The following is a 21,213-nucleotide window of genomic DNA, read 5'->3' on the forward strand; positions in this document are numbered from 1 at the left end:
TAAATCAAATTACATTAATTTATTCAATAGACATTTGTTAACTTTATATTAAAAGGGGACAGAAACAGAAATAAGGACAAGGATTTGTTAGGGTTGAATTAAGCAAGAGGTTCAGATTGTTCAAATCAACTCGGAAGAATTACATATCTTACTTAGGAATCAAGGTTTCAAATACCCAAGAGGTACAGGATAGGGAGAAGTCAGGGACATTTCACACGGCTCTTCTTAACACTTTCTTTCCATGTTGGACAAGCACTTTTTGGTCCAGAATAATAGATGAGGTCTGCGAGTGAGGTTGGTGGGTCTCCTCACATAGTGGTCCATATTATTTCTGTTATGAAATATCTGTTTTAGATCCAGATCAGTTTATTTAACATTCTTCAAGAAGCCACGAGTTCATCAGAGTTCATTTGAGAAAGCTAAGACATGGGTCTGGCCTATATGTATATAGTGTTTTTAAAGTCTCAGTTTTAGTTAACAATTTAAAACTTAAAGCATAGAGTATACCCATCTATTTTAATTGTTAGCTTTAAATATTTTCTTACTTAAAGGTTTTTCTTAAAATGAGGTATACATTGTCCTTCTTTCTTTAGTCATACTATCAAAGTCTTTATGTGTTTTTTTTTTTGCACTTACTTTTCCTGGGGTTGTCAGTATGTTTATACTCTGATATTTTAATAGGCAGCTGTTACTCTTAAAAAAAGATAAAAGTACCAGGACAATGTAAATATTAAATATAGTTTTCAAAGTGTTTTTGTAAAGTGATGACAGAGCAGATTAATACATGTGTTCTAAATGTTATGAGATTTTTAACTTTCCAGGCAGACACAGGTATACTTCGAAATGGTTTGTCACCATCAGTCCCCAATTTTTCATCCAAACAAAGAAGAGTTCCACACAGGTATGAGATTTCACCAAATTAAGGTAAGTTGTATAGCATTAAACATATTTTCTTTCCATACTAGTTGTGCCCATATCTATAATTTGTCCAAAGGACTCCAACTATTTATTTTCCTACTCATAAAAGAATCTTATCTTTTATTGGCATAAATAAGTAGGGTACAAGGAGAATATTTACTGAGAAAAGTTTGCCTTCAGCTAGACTACAGTCAAGTGGAGATGATCAGATAATATTTTAGAGAGAAAGCAAAACAAAATAAACAAAAACCATAGTTTTTTTTTAGTAGATCTTTAACTCATAGAGTATAAGTTACCTAGGGAAAAACAAGAGCCATGCATATTAATTTTTAGAATTTTGTGTGACTCTTTAAATTCAGTGGGGCATCTGGGAAAAGTGGAAGGTTCAAGTCTAGCCTAAATTTTAGATTAATTATATTTTCTCACAAATTTAATTATACAGATTTAATTAGAGAAATACCAGTATCAACTTGGCAGGGGGTTCACTGGAACTAGTTAGTAATTAAATAGATATAATGCCCCCCAAAGCCAAGCAGACCAAAACAAATGAAAATTTTAAAAAGTTGTTTAGGAAAATTCAACTTTATAATATGGTAACAAATGGTTTTGTCCTGTAAGATTTAGAAAACTTGCATTTGTGTCCATAAATTTATAAAGGTTTACAATATATAATTTAAAAAATTATTACAAATGTCATTTTATTGATTTTAAATGTCTTTCATATTATGAAAATAGCTTCATTTAATGCTTACTATGAATAATAATATTTACAGTACAATTCTTTGTTTTCTAAAAAACTCAATATGCAGCCTTACTCTGCTTAGAAATTTTATAGCATTGTAGCTAATATTATTTTGTGTTTTTAAAATAGTTCATTGAACACCTGTACTAAAAAACAATTTAGTTTGTGACATACCTCATGCCACTTGAAGACCATAATTGTACATTTATTTTCTCCCTTATTCTCATATGTTCTTAAGCCTGCTTTCTAAGTAGCTGTATGCCCAAATTTGTTGATGCCTCCCTGCATAGTTGTAATGTCATCTTCATTTCTCTCAGTAGAACAGAAGAAGAGAGGAAATACAATTCAGGAAATGAACCATTGATAGGGGATTTGTTGTGATGAGGATCACTTTACATTGTGCTGTATCAGTTGTATAAGGTATAAATGGGTACCGAAAATGTAAAGGAGATAATTCAAACAATTTGTACCATTCCTGTCAACAAATAACTGCTTGTAGTCCTGAAACTGTGTGACTCTGCTATCCTTTCATAATAATTTTCCCAATAGAAAAAAATAACAAAGTAAATGCAGCCATTTATTAGTCTATAAAAAAGTCTAACCATTCTTAACACATATAAACATGCTTTTGTAAGATTAAAAATATATATATGGAAAAATGTTTACAATCTTAGAAAGAGACAACTTCTAAGTCAAGACACGAGATGAAGACTTAAAATAGCAAATTAAAAGATCTTAATGATAAAGCCAAAAGAAAACAAAAACTCTAAACAAATAAAAAAGTATTTAAAACATAAATGAATCTATATAAATCAAAATATCTGTTATTATACATGTAAAAATCCTAGTGATCATATTCCTTGGTTCATGTCTATGTGGAGGTGAGGATTTTTAATTTTATTTATATACTGTGTACTGTAGCAAAATAATATAAAACAAACGTAGTACAATAGTTATTTCTAAAAGTAGAAGGTAAGATTATTAAGCACTTATCTTAAAAGCCAAGTAAGGCAAATGTGGTGACTTTCTTTTAATTGTCCTCATAATTCAGATTCCCAAGTTATTTTACTCTCTTTATCTATGTTTATACGGTAAAAAGACCTGAAAAATAAAACTATCTCTTTAAATCGTGAGACTGGTATGCAAACATCTAGCCATTCTTTTTGAAGTCTTCTCAAAATTCCAATAGCTTACAGTTTTAGAATGACAGACAAAAATATCCCCTTCACAGGAAGTTGAGTGACTTCACTGAATTCTATTAACATTTATAAAATATCTCAGTAAAGCCTATATGCTAATGAATATATGAGAGAGACAGGTGTTTTGTTTGCATTGCTCTAAGAGAGTATCAACTATTAAAGTTCTGTGACTTCTGCTGAAAACTCGGATTTGAAAATAAAATCATGTCAGCTTAATGAACACAATGGCCCAGGAGAATGACTTTTACAATTAAGATATGAAAATTCCTTTCTTAAATGAAATTGGCATCACATACACCGATTGGACAAAAATAATTTCAAATGTTGATATGGCTCTATATTTAAATCTATTGACTTTAAAATGTACAGCATGAGTCAGAACAACTGGTGCTTTTTTCTTGCACATTGAAGCCAGAAGTCTCTACAGATAGGAAAATAATTCTGTCCTGGGTCGTGTCCCATTTTTTTCCCCTCCAGAAGTACTTAAAGTACTTCTTAAAAACTCTTTTGGCTAACTTGTGAAAAAAGTTGACAGGCTTTATCTTCCAGTGATTTTTATGAAGCAACTTTTTGAGAACAAAGTCATGTCTTGAATGAATATGTATTTGTATTGAATATTTTTATGTTTTGCTGTTATGTAGCCAGAGCCAGAGGTTGGAATTATAAGCGTTCCAGAGAGAATTTCTTTGAAATATATAAGAAAGGAAAGGATAATGGAAGAAAATATTTTTATCAGCCGACTGCACTCTTAGCCAACATATATTAAAAATAGTTTTGTTTGCTATTTTTATATTATCTAGGTAAAATATGCAGGTCAAGAAATACTTATTTCGTGATAATATTACTTATTTCAAGAAATGCTTATTTCATGGTAATAGTTACATACAGCAACAAATATGTTTTATTACTATTAGTATTTAACATAGATATTTGTACTGAATTTCTGAATCAGTGATCAGTGAGGGGTTCTTTTCTGTTGTAAAATTTTAAATTTTGAAGTAAAATGTAAATACTTTGAAATGCATTGTTTTCAAGTAGGCAGTTTGGTGAAGTTTAACTAACGTAACAAATCCTTATAGCCAGCACTTCAGTCAAGGTATAATACCTGTACGTCTCACCAGTTAATTCCTGTTCCCTTCTATTAGGCAACCACTGTTCTGATTTCTATGGTTACAGGCTAGTTTCACTTGTTTTTGAATATCGCATATAAAATCATACACTTGTAACATCATACACTTTCATCTGCTTTAGTTCATTCAATATGTGGGAGAAGCATCCATGTTATTACATGAATTAATAGCGTATCTTTTTATTGATAAATAGTACTTCATAATATAAATATACTATAATTCATTTATCCATTCTCCTGGTGACAGGCATTGAGTGATTTACAGTTTTTAACAGTTATTAATAAAGTTGCTGTAAAAATGTGCATACAAATATTTTGGCATAGATATATTTTTATCACATAAATTTGCAAGAGTAGAACTGTCAGATCCTCAGGTCAATGTAGGCTTAGATGCTAAGTGGTTTTCCAAAGTGATTGGACCATCTTAAAATTCCACCATCAAAGTAAGAACATTCTACTTGCTCTACCTCTTTGCCAACATTTGAAATTTTTAGTTTGTAAAATTTTAGATGTTTTAATATGTATGTAATAATATCTTAATATAATTTAAATTTTCTTGATTACCAATAATATTGAGTATTTTTCGTGTACTAATTGACCTTTCATGTATCTATCTTTGTGAAATCAATATGTCATTTTGGGCTACTTTTTTATTGGGCTGTTTGTCATTTCCTGAGTTATAGAGTTTCTGTCTATATTTTAAATATGAGTCCTTTGTGAGCTTAGATATGAGAATAGTTTCACCTAATATATGTCTTGTCTATTTATTTTCTTAATGATGTCTATTGATAAGCAGACATTTTAACTTTGATGTTGTCTAATTTATTAATTTCTATGGCTAATGCTATCTATATACCCTCTCAAAGAGATCTCTGCTTTCCCCTGGTTTGGAAAGATATTCTCCCTATATTTCTTTTCCTATGCTATAACTTATACATTTATGTCTATGATTCACATCTACTTAAATTTTGCAGATGGTGTGAAATGGAAATTGTGATTTATTAATGTTTTGTGGGTGGTATGAGTTTTTGAGTTTTGAGTTTCATGAGTTTTGGCAAATGTATTTATCAAATACATTTGTGAGATGAGGGTTGTGAGATATTATTTTTCCCAAAGGATATCCGGTTGTTCCATCCTTTGTTGAAAATACTTCGTTCCTCCATTAAAAGACTTTGATGTCTTTATTAAAAAGCAATTCATAGTATAAATATGAGTCTTTTCTGTACTGTCTATTCTCTTCCCCTTATCTGTTTATCCATCTTTAAGCTGATATTTTACTCTCTTCATTACTGTAGCTATACAATAAATCTTGAAGTTAGGTAGTATAACTATTGGTGCAGAAAACCACCATGGCACATGTATACAAATGTATACCCACAAACCTGCATGTTCTGCACATGTAATCCAGAACTTAAAGCATAGTAAAAACTAAATTAAATTAGAAAAAATACTTTGTTATTTTTTGGCCTTTATATAATTATATTCATTTTAGAAACAATCTATGTCTTTCTCTTTCTCTCAATATATAAACACATGGGCCAGGTGCAGTGGGTCACACCTATAATCCCAACACTGGGAGGCTGAAGCAGGAGGATCGCTTGGGGTCAGGAATTTGAGACCAGCCTGGGGAACATAGAAAGTCCTCAACTCTACAAAAAGTCAAAAATTAATTGCCCCTCTAGTCCCAGCTACTTAAGCCCAAGAGGTCGAGGCTGCAGTGAACCAAATCATGCCACTGCACCCTAGCCTGGGCAATGGAGCAAGACACACTGTTTCAAAAAATAAGCAAACAAATACCTAAAAATATGAATACATGTATATATGCATACATGTATACAGATCTATATATGTATATGTATGCATGTATATATGTATACATGTGTATGTATGTCTATACATATATGTAGATATATACACACATGCACATACAGATATACATATATGTATATTCTGTTGAAATTGAGTTGGATCCATAGATCAATTTGGGAAGAAATGACATATGTATGTGGCATATATCTTCATTTATTTATTTGTTGATCTTCTCTCAACAGTTTGCTGTTGTTTGCATGATTTTTGACACTATCATGAATGGAATTGCTTTTTTGTTTTTATTTTCATTTTCATTTGTTTGCTGCAAGTGAATAGAAATATAACTGACTTTTGTTTAGGAGTCTCATACACTGTAACTTTCCTAAACCCACTATTAGTTATTGTATTTGCTTTGTAGATTCCTTGGGTTTCTTTTTTTCCTAGAATATCATTTCCTCTATAAATTGAAGCAATTTTATTTCTTCTATTCCAAAATGTATTTGTCTTCCTTGCCCTATGTCACTGCTAAAACCTCTAATAAAATATTGATAAAAATGGAAATGGTGAGAGTACACATCTATTCATTGTTTTGGCTCTTAGGGAGAACAAGTGTAGTATTTCATTATTAAGTACAAAGTTAGCTGTAAATTTTTTGGTTTATGCCCATTGCAAATTGAGGAAGATTTCCTCTATTATCAACAGTGGGTACTATATTTTGTCAAGTGCTTTCTCTGTATCTATTAAGATGGCTAGTTTCTTCCTTTCTTCTGTTAATATGGTGAATTACACAACTCAATTTCAAATGTGAAAATATCCTTACATTGTTTTTTTATTTTTATTGAGGTATGATTGCAAATCAAATTCTGTATATAAAAGCCAGACACTTTGATGTTTTGATACATATATAATTGTGAAATCATTCCTGCAATAATGCTAATTACCTTACACAGTTAGCTCTGTGTGTGTGTCAGTGTGTAGGGATGTGGGTGGGTGGGATCAGAATCTTTAAGAGCTACTCTCTTAGCAAATTTCAAATGTACATTACATTATTATTAACTATATTCCCCATGATGTACAATAGATTGCCAGAGCTTATTTATTTATTTTTTCTATCTTTAAAACCATCTTTATTTTTTAAATTTTTTAAGTTTTATTTTAGGTTCAGGGATACAAATGCAGGTTTGTTACATAGATCAACTTGTGTCATGAAGATTTGTTGCACAGATTATTTCATCATGCAGGTATTAAGCCTGGTATCTACTGGTTATTTTTCCCAATCCTCTCCCTTCTCTCAACCTCTGACCTCTGAAAGCCCCAGTGTGTATTTTTCACTTCTATGTGTCCACGTGTTCTCATCATTTAGCTCTTACTTATAAGTAAGAACATGTGGAATTTGGTTTTCTGTTCCTGTGTTAGTGTGCTAAGGGTAATGGTCTCCAGTTCCATCCATATCCCTGCAAAGGACATGATCTCATTCCTTTTTATGGGTACATAGTACTCCATGATGTATATGTACCACATTTTCTTTGCGCAGTCTATCATTGTTGGGCATTTATATTAATTCTGTGTCTTTTCTATTGTGAATAGTGCTGTAAAGAACATATGTGTGCATGTGTCTTTATAACAGAATGACTTATATTCCTTTGGATACATACCCAATAATGTGATTGTGGAGTAGAATGGTATTTCTGTCTTTAGGTCTTTGAGGAACTGCCACACTGTCATCCACAATGGCTACACTAATTTACACTCCCACTAACAGTGTTCCCTTTTCTCCGCAACCTTATCAGTATCTGTTGTTCTTTTTTTTTTACTTTTTAATTATAGCCATTCTGACTGGTGTTAGATGGTATCTCATTGTGGTATTGATTTGCATTTCTCTAATGATCAGTGATGTTGAGCTTTTTTTTTTTTTTTTTAAATGATTGCTGGATGCATGTATATCTTCTTTTGCCAAGTGTCTGTTCATGTTCTTTGCCTACTTATTTATGGGATTGTTTTTTTCTTGTAAATTTGTTTAAGTTCCTTATAGATGCTTGATGTTAGACTTTTGTTGGATTCATAGTTTGCAAGATTTTTCTTCCATTCTGTAGGTTGTCTGTTTACTCTGGTGATAGATTTTTTTGTTTCACTGTGCAGAAGCTCTTTAGTTTAATAAGATCCCATTTGTCAATTTTTGCTTTTGTTGCCATTGCTTTGGGTGTCTTCTTCATGAAATGTTTGTCTGTGTCTGTGTCCTAAATCATACTGCCTACACTGTGTTCCAGGGTTTTTATATTATAGTTTTGGGTTTTATATTTAAGGCTTTAATCCATCTTACTTTAATTTTTGTATATGGTGTAAGGAAGGGCTCTAGTTCCAATCTTCTGCATATGGCTAACCAGTTATCCCAGCACCATTTGTTGAATAAGGTTTTTGTCAGATTTGTTGAAGATCATATAGTTGTAGGTGTGTAGTCTTATTTCTGGGTTCTCTGTTCTGTTTTATTGGTCCCTGTATCTGTTTTTGTACCAGTCCCATGCTGTTTTGGTTACTGTAGCCCTGTGCTAGAGCTTAAAGTTAAATAGGGTGATGCCACTAGCTTTGTTATTTTTGTTTAAGATTGCCTTGGCTCTTGGGGCTCTATTTTGGTTCCATTTGAATTTTAAAATAGCTTTCTCTAGTTCTGTGAAGAATGTCAATGTTGATTTTAATAGGAATAGCATTCAATTTATTAATTGCTTTGGGCCATATGGCCATTTTAATGATATCGATTCTTCCTGTCCATGAACATGGAATGTTTTTTCATTTGTTTGTGTCTCCCCTGATTTCTTTGAGCAGTGGCTTGTAGTTCTCCTCGTAGAAATCTTTTACCTCCCTAGTTAGCTGTATTCTTATGTATTTTATTCTTTTTTTTATTTTATTTTTTTTTGAGACAGAGTCTCGCTTTGTCGCCCAGGCTGGAGTGCAGTGGTGCAATCTCAGCTCACTGCAAGCTCCGCCTCCCGGGTTCACACCATTCTCCTGCCTCAGCCTCCGAGTAGCTGGGACTACAGGCGCACACCACCACGCCCGGCTAATTTTTTGTATTTTTAGTAGAGACGGGGTTTCACCGTGTTAGCCAGGATGGTCTTGTTCTCCTGACCTCGTGATCCGTCCGCCTCGCCCTTCCAAAGTGCTGGGATTACAGGCGTGAGCCTCCGCGCCCAGCCGTGTATTTTATTCTTTTTGTGGCAGTTGTGAATGGGAGTTTGGTCCTAATTTGGCTCTCAGCTTGACTGTTGGTATATAGAAATGCTAGGGATTTTTGCACATTAATTTTGTGTCCTGAAACTTTGCTGAAGCTGTTCACCAGCTTAAGAAGCTTTTGTGCAGTGACCGTGGAGTTTTCCAGATATAGGATCATGTCGTCTGCAAACACAGATAGTTTGACTTCCTCTCTTACTGTTTGGATGCCCTTTATTTCTTTCTCTTGCTTGATTGCACTGGCCAGAACTTCCAATACTATGTTGAATAGAAGTGATGACAGAGGGCATCCTTGTCTTGTGCCAGTTTTCAAGAAGAATGCTTCCAGCTTTGGCCCATTCAGTATGATGTCAATTGTGAGTTTGTTATATATGGCTCTTATTATTTTGAGGCATGTTCCTTCAGTACCAAGTTTATTGAGAGTTTTTAACATGAATGAATGCTGAAATTTATCAAAAAACTTTTCTGCATCTATTGAGATGATCATGTGGGTTTTGTCTTTAGTTCTGCTTATGTGATGAATCACATTTATTGGTTGGCATATATTGGACCAACCTTGCATCCTGGGGATGAAGCCTACTTGATCATGGTGAATAAGGCTTTTGATGTGCTGCTGGACTGTTTGCAGGTATTTTGTTGATTTTTGCACCTATGTTCATGAAGGATATTGGCCTGAAGTTTTCTTTATTTGTTGTGTCACTGCCAGGTTTTAGCATCAGGCTGTTGCTGGCCTCATAGAATGAATTAGAGAGAAGTCCCTCCTCCTCCATTTTTTGGAATTGTTTCACTAGGAATTCTACCAGTTCTACTTTGTACATCTGGTAGAATTTAGCTATGAATCTGTCTGGTTCTGGAATATTTTTGGTTCGTAGGCTATGTATTACTCCTTTAATTGCAGAACTTGTTATTGGTCTTTTCAGATCTCTAGAACTTATTCACCTTATAACTGAAAGTTTGTACCCTTTGACCAACATCTCATATTCCCCAACTCCCAACTTCTTATAAGCACCATTCTATTCTTTCTATAGTTTGACTTTTTAAAATTCTATATATATGTGAGCACATCCTTGTTTCTCTGGACCTCTGCGTTTACCTATGCTTTTGCAAATGTCAGGACCTCTTTTTCAAGGCTGAATCATATTCCATTTTATGTATGTATGTATATACACATATATGAGTTCTTCTAATTTACCTTTTCACCAACAATGTATAAGTGTTCCCTTTTCTTTATATCCTCACCAAAACTTGTTATCTTTTGACTTTTTGATAATATTATTCTAATAGGTGTGAGGTAGTATCATTTTAAAAAATATTTTATCTTAGTTTTAATGGACAAATCATAATTGCATATATTTATAGGGTACAATGTAATGCTTATATATATAAAAAATACATTGTGGAATCATTAAATGAGGGTAATACATTTTGATTTGCATTTCTTTGATAATTTATAATGTTTAGCACATTTTCATATCCTATTAACCATTTTAATGTTTTCTTTAGAAAAATGTCTGCTCAGGTCCTTTAGTCATTTTTTAGTTGGGTTATTTGACTTTTTTTTTTTTTTTTGGCTATTGAGTTGTTTGAGTTTCTTAGATATTTTGGATATTAATCCCTTATCAGACATATGATTTAGAAACATTGTCTCCCATTTCATGGGTTGCCATTTCATTGTGTTGATTGTTTCCCTTGCTATGCAGAAATATTTTAGTTTAATATCATCCCACTTATTTGTTTTTGCTTTTGTTGTCTATGCTGTGGGGTCATATCCAAAAAATAATTGCTAAGACCAATTTCATGAAACTTTGCCCAGTGTTTTCTTGTAGGATTTTTGTGGTGTCGGGTCTTATATTTAAATATTTAAACCATTTTGTGTTGATTTTGCCTATGATGTATGATAAGAATACAATTTCATTTATTTTCATGCAAATATCCAATTTTCCTAACACCATTTGTCAAGACTATCCTTTTCCCATTGTGTATTATAGACAATTTTGTCAAACATTAGTTGACTGTATATACAGGGTTTCTTTGCTTTCTATTTTATTCCTTCAGTCTGTGTCTGTGTTCATGATGGTAACATACTGTTTTGATTACTATATTAATATAATTTGAAGTCAGGAATTCAACAGGATATTCAAAGGATCAGACACCATGATCAAGTGAGATTTATCCCTAGGATGCTAGACTGCTTTAACATATGCAAGTGAATAAATGTGATATACCACTTTAAGAGAATGAAGAACAAAAATCATGATCATGTCAATAGATACAAAAAAAAAAAAAAGCACTCAGTAAATTGAACATCCTTTCATAATAAAAACTCCTAACAAATTAAGTAGAGAAGGAATGTACTTCAATAAAATAAAGGCCAGTTATTGCAAGCCCGCAGCTAACATCATGCTAAATAGTGAAAAGGGATAACTTTTCCTCTAAGATCAGGAACAAGACAAGAATGTCCACTCTTGCCACTTCTGTTCAACATAGCACTGGAAATCATAGCCAGAGCAACTAGGCAAGGAAAAAAAGCACCCAAATTGGAAAAGAAGTAAAATGATCTCTGTTCCATATGACCTTATCTTATATACAGAAAATCCTAAGACTACCAAAAATCTGTTAAAATTAATAAGTGAATTCAGTAATGTTGCAAGATACAAAATCAACGAACAAAATTCAGTTTTGTTTCCATATGCTAGCAATGAATTATCCAAAATAATTAAGAAAATATTTTTATTTACAATAGCATCAAAAAGAATAAAATGCTTAGTAATAAATGTAACTGAAGTGGAGAAAGATATGTGCACAGAAAACCGTACAGGACTGACAAATAAAATTGAAGACACAAATGGCAACATATTCTATGTTCATGGGTCAGGAGGATGAATATTGTCAAATATTTATGCCACTCAATGCAATCGACAGACTCAATGCAATTTCTATCAAAATTCCAATAGCATCTTTCACAGAAATAGAAGAAACAATACTAAAATTTGTATGCAATTGCTAAAGACTCTAAATAGCTAATGTAATCTTGAATAAAAAAGCTAGAAACATCAAAATATTCTTAATATATTCTTATGATAAGCATCACTTGGTTATAATGTATTATTTTACATTTTGCTAAATTTGAATTGCTTTTATTTACTTAAGATGTTTGTGATAATGTTCCTGAAAACTAGAATTTTTTTTCTTGTTAAATCTTTGTATGGCTTTGGCAACAGATTTATGCTCACCATATAACAAGTTCAGAAGAAGTTTTCTCTCCTTTTTGATTAAGTAGATTATGCAAGATTGGTATTATTCATCTCATATTTCATAAAATTCAGAGAAATAATTTGAGCATAAAGTTGTTTATTGGTATAAGACTGTTTATATTTCTAGTAGTAATTTCTCTTTTCCATCTTTTGGTTCATTATTTCTAGAGGTTTATCAATTTTATTATCTTAGCAAATAGGCAACTTTTTGCATTATTAATTTTGGATGCTTCTTGTCTTCTTCTATTCCATTAATTTCTACTGTCATATTTACCATTTCCTTTATTCAAATTGCTATCTCTTAGATTGGAAAATGTTGTTATTGATTTTAAGCCTTTCTTCTTTTGTAATATCAACAATTGAAGCTATTAACTTACATTTTAGCATTGCATGAGCCACCTCACATATATTTAGATATGTTGTATTTTAGTTATTAATTTAGTTCAAAATATTTTCTAATTTCCCTTCTGACTTCTTTGAGCCATCAGCAATTTAGAAAATGTATATTAATTTTAAATTATTTCTGTATTTTAAAATATTTTATTATTACTGGTTTTAATGCAATTTTGAAATTTATTGAGACCAATTTTAGGGCCCAACATGTGGGCTATTTTTGTGAACATTTCATATCTATTTGGAAATAACTTGTCTTCTATGTTGCATTTTATAACACAGGTATAACATTGCTATATAAATTATTATTACATTTATACAAATTTATTATTTTATGTATTCTGGGTACATTGTTCATTTCTCATTATAAAATCAATCCTTTTACCTCTAGTGAAACCCCTTGTCTTTAATTTGTTTAATATTAATAAAGTCACCTTAGTTTTCTCCTTCATGAAGGTGGCATAATATGTTTTCAACCCCTTGCATTCAGTCTACTTCTTATCTGTATGTTTAACTATGTCACTTATAGACTGCCTTTAATTATAGTTTGTTTTCAAATAAATTCTAAAAATATCTGCTTTTAATATGAATGTTTTGTTCATAGACACCTATCATTAATCATGTGTTTGGATTTAAGTCAGCTATTTTTTCAGGGTGTTTTAAAAATAATTTAATCTTTCTCTTTTCTTCTGTCCCTCATTCCTGGTTTTATCCAGATAAACCTAGTAAGTTTTAGTGTTTCATTTTAATGACTTTATTTTCTCTTTACCTGTTTCTATCTTTATTATTTTTCATGATTCCTGATATTACAATATGTTTCCTTGATGTATCAGTCTATATTGATAGCATAGTTTTCTACATTTACGTATATATTTGTCATTCCTAGTGATCTTCATTTAGTTTCAATCATTCTGAATTTCCAACTGCTATCATTTTCCATAAGCTTTAAGAACCTCCTTTTGAATTTCATGTAGTTTAGGTCTTCTGGGAATGAATTCTCTCAACTATTTTTCATCTGAAAATATGTTCATTTCAACTCATTTTAGATAGATATTTTCACTGGATATAAAATTTTATGGCACATTTTTCTTGTTCCAAAATGTCATTATATTTTATTCTGGCCAAAATTATTTTTATAAGAATTCAGCCACAATTTATACCATACATCATTTACATCATATTGCTTTTATGAATACAATGCATGTTTTTTCTTTTACTATTTTTAAGATTTTCTTTTTATCTTTTATTTGTAGCAGTTTTTGCTATGATGTTATTAGGTATGGTTTAATTTGAATTTCTTCTGTTCCTGTTTTTCTCATCACATTTTGGAAAATGTTAATCCATTATTGCTTGAAAGATACAGAACGTATCTCCCTCCAGAGCAGAGGGCAGGCATGATTACCAGTCATTATAAAAGATCCAGGTTACCTAAGCTTGGGGTTTCTTTCCTGAAATACAACCCACTGTGTGTGCTGGTATCCACCTAGGACTATCTGCCCTATCCTATGGGACTCAGAGGCATGGGAAATGGATACATATATGCTTATGCTGATGTTATTTCTTGTATTTTGAGTAATAAAGTCATTTATTTGTAATCTACAAGTTTAATGTCTTCTACTAACATCCACTGAACTGACATAGGCTAGTTGCTTGCAAGTTGTGTAAAAGTCCGGGGCCTTCACAGTTCTTGACACTACAGCACTGGAGAGACCTCTGGTGCTGAAGTTAGCCTCTTAGTGATCCTCGTAAGATGCCAAACCCTCTAGACCAGCCCATCTGCCAGTTGAATATGACCAAGTGACTTTAGTCAACACCGCAAGACCAGAAGAATTGCACAGCTGAGCAGTTCCCATCAAGAAATATTGAAATAGTCATTGGTTTAAGCCAGTATATTTTGAGATACTTGGTGACACAAAAAAAAACTAAAACAATTTGTTACAAACTCTTTAGTTGAAATTTTATAGTACTCAGACAAAATGTAATATGCCAGTAATAAACATAATAACAAAACTCTTAGACATTTTTAGTTTTTTTCTTAAAACATCCCAATTTTAATAAATTGTTCTTTCTACAATGATAAAAATTAACTATGATATCATACTCTTTTAAGGAGATCAATAAATAAGTGAGATTATCCCATAGGATAGGAGAGTAAGGAGTGGAAAGAAGATATAACAAAAAATTATTATATTATCACATATGAAGAAAATAACTCCGTTTTTGTAATTATGTATTCTTTTTATTCATCCAACAGATACTAATAAGAATAATAGTTTTCCTTCAAATAGAGAGATACTAGATGAGAAAGAGAGATGTGATTGTTAATTTTCAATGTTAACTCGTCTAGGTTAAGGCATACCCAGATAATTGGTAAAGCATTATTTCTAGGTATATCTGTGAGAATGTTTCTGGAAGACATTGGCATTTTAATTAGTGGACTGAGTAAGAAGGATCTACCCTCAGCAGATGTGAGGAGGCAACATCCAATAGGCTGAGACCTGAATAAATCAAAGAGGCAAAGAAAATGAGAATGTGCTCTTTTGTCTTCTCCTTCAAGCTGCGACACCCGTCTTCTCCTGCGCTTGTTCCTCAGAACTCCAGGCTTTCTGGCCATTGGACTTTGGAACTTACACCAGTGGACCCCAAGTTTTCAGACTTTTGACCTCAGATTGAGCGTTACACCATTGAATTCCCAAGGCCTTCAGACTTTCCCTGAGCTATGCTATCAGCATGCCAGGATCTCCAGCTCACAGACAGTCTATTGTGTGACTGCTTAGCCTCCATAATTGTGTGAATCAATTACCCTAGCAAATCCCATCTTATCTATCTATCTATCTATCTATCTATCTATCTATCTATCTATCTAATCTATCTTCTATTGGTTCTGTCTCTGGAGAACCCTGACTAATACAGAAGCCTTAGGAGAAGTTATATTTTCATTGTCACATCTCTTTAAGAACTAGTCACTGTCACTAAAGCACCAAGCATGAGAGCTTCCTAGATAGTCAATATAGAATAATATGAATTTGTATAAAATTATTTATCTCTGAATCTAATAACTTTACAGCAGAAAAATAGCCTCTTTTATATATTAGTCATAAATTTAATGAAATAATTTATATTTGCATTTCAAAACCATAAAGGTTCTTATGGATATCATTTAAATGAACAGTCTAGCAAACTTTCTAAATGTCTGTAATGCATAAAACACTATTCTAGGCATCATTATTTGACAGTATCAAGTAATGAATAATATGTGGAATATATATTCAAGGAATTCATAGTCAACTAAGTCATATGACATGATATAAAATTTTAGTAATATAAAACTATCATTAAGTAATTTATTTTTGTGTTTTTTTTCCAGAACAAAAAAGTATTGAGTTGTCTTATAAAGATAAATGTGAGAAACTTGGGGAGAACCAAAAATAAAGATCAGAATAATATAGAGTCATAAAAACATAAACTATGGAGCTTCAAAATAAGAAGATATGTTCTTTTACTTGAAAAACATTTTATTGTATTAGAGGATGATTAAAAAGAAATTATATTTATATTCAGAGAAATTTGGAACCAAAAAAACACATTCTGGACAAGGAACTACAATTGAAATATGTTTGCCAAAGTACAGAAACAAGGAAGCAAAAGGCCTAAAAATGGAACATCTGATTGACACAAAGAAAGTATAAAAAAATTATCAGGTTTTTTTTTTTTACTGCCTCAGTCATTTTCAGTTTGAAGTAACTAAAGTACACCCCATTATCATAAGCAAAAGAGGGAATTTGTTATCAATTTGCAGGTATTCCTCACAAAATACTGGCTCTGCCCATCAATGTTTTAATCTCTCATCTCTAGCCTAAGAGCATTACCGATGGGTTTCCGTCTCAGTGTCAAATTCCATTAGGAGGAAATTTTATAGGTTCAACTTGGGTGAGTGTTCTATGCCTAGGTTCATTTCTATGGGGGAATTTCTCTGAGATGATGGTGGGATTGGGCTGACACTTCAGAAAATCTGCAAATGTATTTCATTGATAGTGTGAGTATAAAATATTTGAGGACAGAGCAATCACATGGCCAGGGCCATGCTTGGAGAACATACATCCAACTTCAGTATGATTGGAGGGAGGGACAATCAGAAGTAGAAGCAGTCCTTTGGGAAACTCTCAGAATTGTTTAGGAGAAAGCAGATACATTAGAACAGCAAGAATAGACAAGCAGAAGAGTGGGAAGATGCCAGGTAGTGTAGGATAAAAATAAGAGAGGACTAAGGACTATATATCGATTATTTTGTTTAATTTTCACAATAACTTCCATAAGACATTTTCCAAATGATATGTAGACACTAAACTATTTGATTAGGAAATGAAGGAGCCAGGATACAAATCCAGATTTGTCTGATTCCATTACTTCATATTACTTCATCATTTAGAAGTTGAAAGAGACAAAAGTGAAAAATACATCATATTATACATCAAACATGTAATTATATTTAAAAATACTCCATAATTTATACTGATTTAAATTACCCATTATTTATCTTTAGCTGTGGAAAGAGAAATAAGGGAAACTAAAAAAAATTTTGGTGACTTACATAAGCTAAGCATTTCATTGCTGTTTTCATGTACAACAATCCATTTCATAAGCATAACATTCTTTGAAGCACTTAATTTTATGTCCAATGTAGAGTTGAATAAATGGTGGTTAGGTGGCTGAACAGTGATTATCATCCAGATCGAGTTCCATTTTACTTACACAATGCTCTCACATTCCTCTTTTAAAAACACCCAATTTTGTTTTGTATTTGACATCAATTCTAAATAATTATTCTGCCTGTTAGCAAATATAAAAGTTGTTCCTGATTGTCTAAAATCTTTGTGAGTACATATTTACGTAGAATAATTTTAAATATTTTAAAATTTCTTATAATCCTTGAAATACTTTTACAAAAAATTTTCTGTAAAAGAATCCCTCATTAGTCTGTGTATCAAAAGGTCTTAAGAGGATAGTTATTATATGTCACTTAACTTTCTTTAATCATAAGTTAAATCTGTTTTGTCTTCTTTTCCTGTGCAGCAATGTGGCCTGTAAGGAAAATATTTTTCAAAATATTTTTCTATTTCATAGAAAAATTTAAAGGTAATTGAGCTTGAAATCAAAATTTATGAGCTACAATGAGTTGTCACATATTCTTTCAAATGTTGATTAGTAAACTATAGGAAAGACTCCTAGGCTAGGGACTGAAGGGTTAATGTGGTCTCTGGCTTTTGCCATTATGAAACATGTGACATAGAGTACTTTCTCAAGTCTCCTGTCTTCCCTTATATATAAGATGAAGATCTATTTAGCCACTAAGCTACGTTCTGAGCCTCAGTGTTATGTGACTTAATAGTTATATGATTTCAAGTTTCCTTGTAGATTACATTTTATGTTAAAAATTTCTGGATCATGTACTCTATGTAAAACACTATGAAAAGTGATATTGAGGTCTGTGGTAGATGGCATAGTAGCCCACAAATGACTGATCATAATTCACTAAACCTATGATAAGAGGGGATTAATGTTGCACATGAAATTAAGATTGCTAATCAGCTGACTTTGAGATGGGAAGGGTCATCTGGATGATCCAGGGGAGCTCAATCTAATCACAAGAGTCCTGATAAGTGAAAGAACAGATAGAGCCATGAGAATCAGAGTGATACAATGTGAGAAAGTTTCAAATGGCCATTGCTGTCTTTGAGGATGGAAGGGGGACACAAAGCAAGGAACTAGGCAATGTCTAGAAGTTGGAAAAGGCAAGGAAGAGGATTCTCCCCTACAGCCTTTGGAAGGAACATAATCCTGACAATCCTTTGTTTCATCCCAGTGGAACCCATTTCGGACTTCTGACCTCAAAACATGTAAGATATTTGTGTTTTAAATATCTTTACATTTATGTAAATTTATTGCAATTTGTTATACCACCAATAAGAAATTAATACATGTCACAAATGTTAAAAAACATACAATATTTGCCTTCAAAGAGTTTACATTTGGCATAGGAAATAAGGTGTGTGTACATGGAGTTTCTGCAAGGTAGAATATGACAAATATATAAAAGGAAATGATTTAACATTTGCTGAACTCAGCCTATCATCTAGTACATTCAATGACAAAGAGCACAATAAATGCATTAATTCACCATGGTGCTAGGCTCAAGCATATGGTGAAGATCAAAATTGAACACTACTCTGCTTGCTATGGGCCTTAGAATCTCATGCAGATAAACAAATACTACTTTTAAAAATCACACAACTACAATATAAACTTGCAAATGTAATAGCTAATAAGAAAGAAAAACACATGTTTTCCTCAATGCATTTAATGGTAGAATTTGGAATAGACAGGAAGGTCACAGAAAACCTTTCTAAAACTGTCATCATTGAGTTAAGGTCTGAAGGATAAGTAAGGGTTTTTTAATCAAAGAAGGGAGATAAAAGCATTTCAGCCATATTGGTAGGAGGAAAGATGGTCATCACAAAGGACTAAAAGAATATTTACTGTGACTAGAGATGAGAGAAAGGGGTAAGCTGGCTATGAAAAGAGGCCGAATACACACAGATTTCACTCTGACCATATGGGGCCACTTTAAGAAATTTTACGTTATTGTAAAACCAGTAGAAAAACATTGAATAGTTTTAAATAAAGCAATGAATAATCAGATTTGCATGACAGCAAGAGGACCTTGTCTAAATTGTACATCTGTGTGGATATACACACATAGGCCTGTTATAACCATGCCAAAGATAATGGTAGTCTGCACTTCACTGAGTGCATATATATATGAAAAGAAGTCAGGAGCCTTTTGTGATACTGAATTGACTTGATATGAAGTAAGGAAAAAAGAATGTTTTAAGAAGCAGAGTGATCAGTACAGAATGGTGATACAATCCATACATAAACAATTAAAAATCACAAACTCCAATTTAATGCTTACAAGTTGCCAAGTACATCCTTAGCACCTTATACGGATTAGTTTATTTAATACTCAGAGCAACCTTAAAAGATGAATACTAATATTCTCACAATTTTGCATATAAGGATACAGAGGAGCAGAGAGGTGAAGAAAGTTTCCAAGGTCACACAGCTAGTATGTGTAGCATCAAGCATTTGCACTCAGGAAGTCTCTCCTTTTTACTACAGCTATGAAAATTATGCTTGATTTAATATCAAGGAGGTCATTAGGGACTCGTGTGAGAGCTGTTTCAGTAGAACAATGCAGATAGAAACCATAAAATATAGATTGAACAGTGAGTGGCTATTGACTTTCATTTTCTCAGAAAAGTGGATGGTAGGAAAATTGCTGTGAGAGGGAGACTGCTTCGGTTGTTTTAATAACTGAATTGATAAAAGGAAGTTTCAGTTCTGGCAGAGCAGGAAGTATGTATACCTGACCAAAGCTCATGTCTTCTGCATTAGGCCAAATCCAGGGGCAATATGGCTACCTGTTGTGAGGTAGCCCTTATGTCACCAGAATTCCTTATTTCTCACTAAAGAAAACAAGGGCCTTCGAAGTCCACAGGAGTAGACTTGCTGAACCTACACCAGAAGAAGCACTCTTTTTGCAGTTCCTGAAGCCATTCACAAGTTGCTGTGTATATATGAGCAAGCCATTCAGACTGGAAGAATTTCATATCTGTATACAATAGTCTTGTTAAGAAAAGAGACACTTCACTCTGTGCTTGAGAATACAACTATTTAGGCTAGCATTCATTGGCCAGTAGTCCCCAAATTTTTGTTATTAGAGACCAAAAAGTCCACAAATACACATAGAGAATGCTATGGAAGAACTGAGGAATTAGATATCAAATATACACAAATGTTCTAAATGCAGAAAACAAAGTAATTGTAGTAACTAAAAAGTGGTTTCGGTTTCCAATTTCAGTTACCACTTTCTATTTCTAATATGTGACTTTAATTTTCCAACAATAACAGTCAGTCAGTCCTATAGTGTGTAAGGATAAAGATGTCTGCCCTTACAAATTTAAATGAAAAAAAATTAGCTAAACTTCCTTTTAGAGATTAGTTATCCCAATAGCCAATGGCCAACACCAGATAATATTCAAAATGGAAATAAATGAATTTCTCCCACATTAATCCCAAGTATTAAGTCTATGACATTTTTAAATAGCTTCAATTTTATTTCATCCCGTAACAAATTAGATCTAACATATTTTAAAAATAAGAAAATCATTTTAAACTTTACATAATGTTTCTCTAACGCTGTATATGAATTCTTTCTGAACGCAAGTGAAATCAAACCACTTTTCAGACAAGCCTATTAAAGTTTATCATCAACTAGCAGTTGAGCTAAAAGGAATAGGATGCAAATAACTCTGGCCATGATTTACAACTTACCCATTAGTTTCTCAACAGGGTAAACTGAACTTCTATATGCCTAGCTAGCTTGAAGTCACTTGCCTTGGGCTAGCAATTAACCATTTGCCAAGGCCTGAGTGTTTAATACGAATGAAACATGTCATAAGATTGATGAAGACCATAAATAAT

The sequence above is a fragment of the Colobus angolensis genome, unplaced genomic scaffold, assembly GCF_000951035.1.
Source record: "Colobus angolensis palliatus isolate OR3802 unplaced genomic scaffold, Cang.pa_1.0 Scaffold23, whole genome shotgun sequence".
NCBI classification, from domain to species: domain Eukaryota; kingdom Metazoa; phylum Chordata; class Mammalia; order Primates; family Cercopithecidae; genus Colobus; species Colobus angolensis.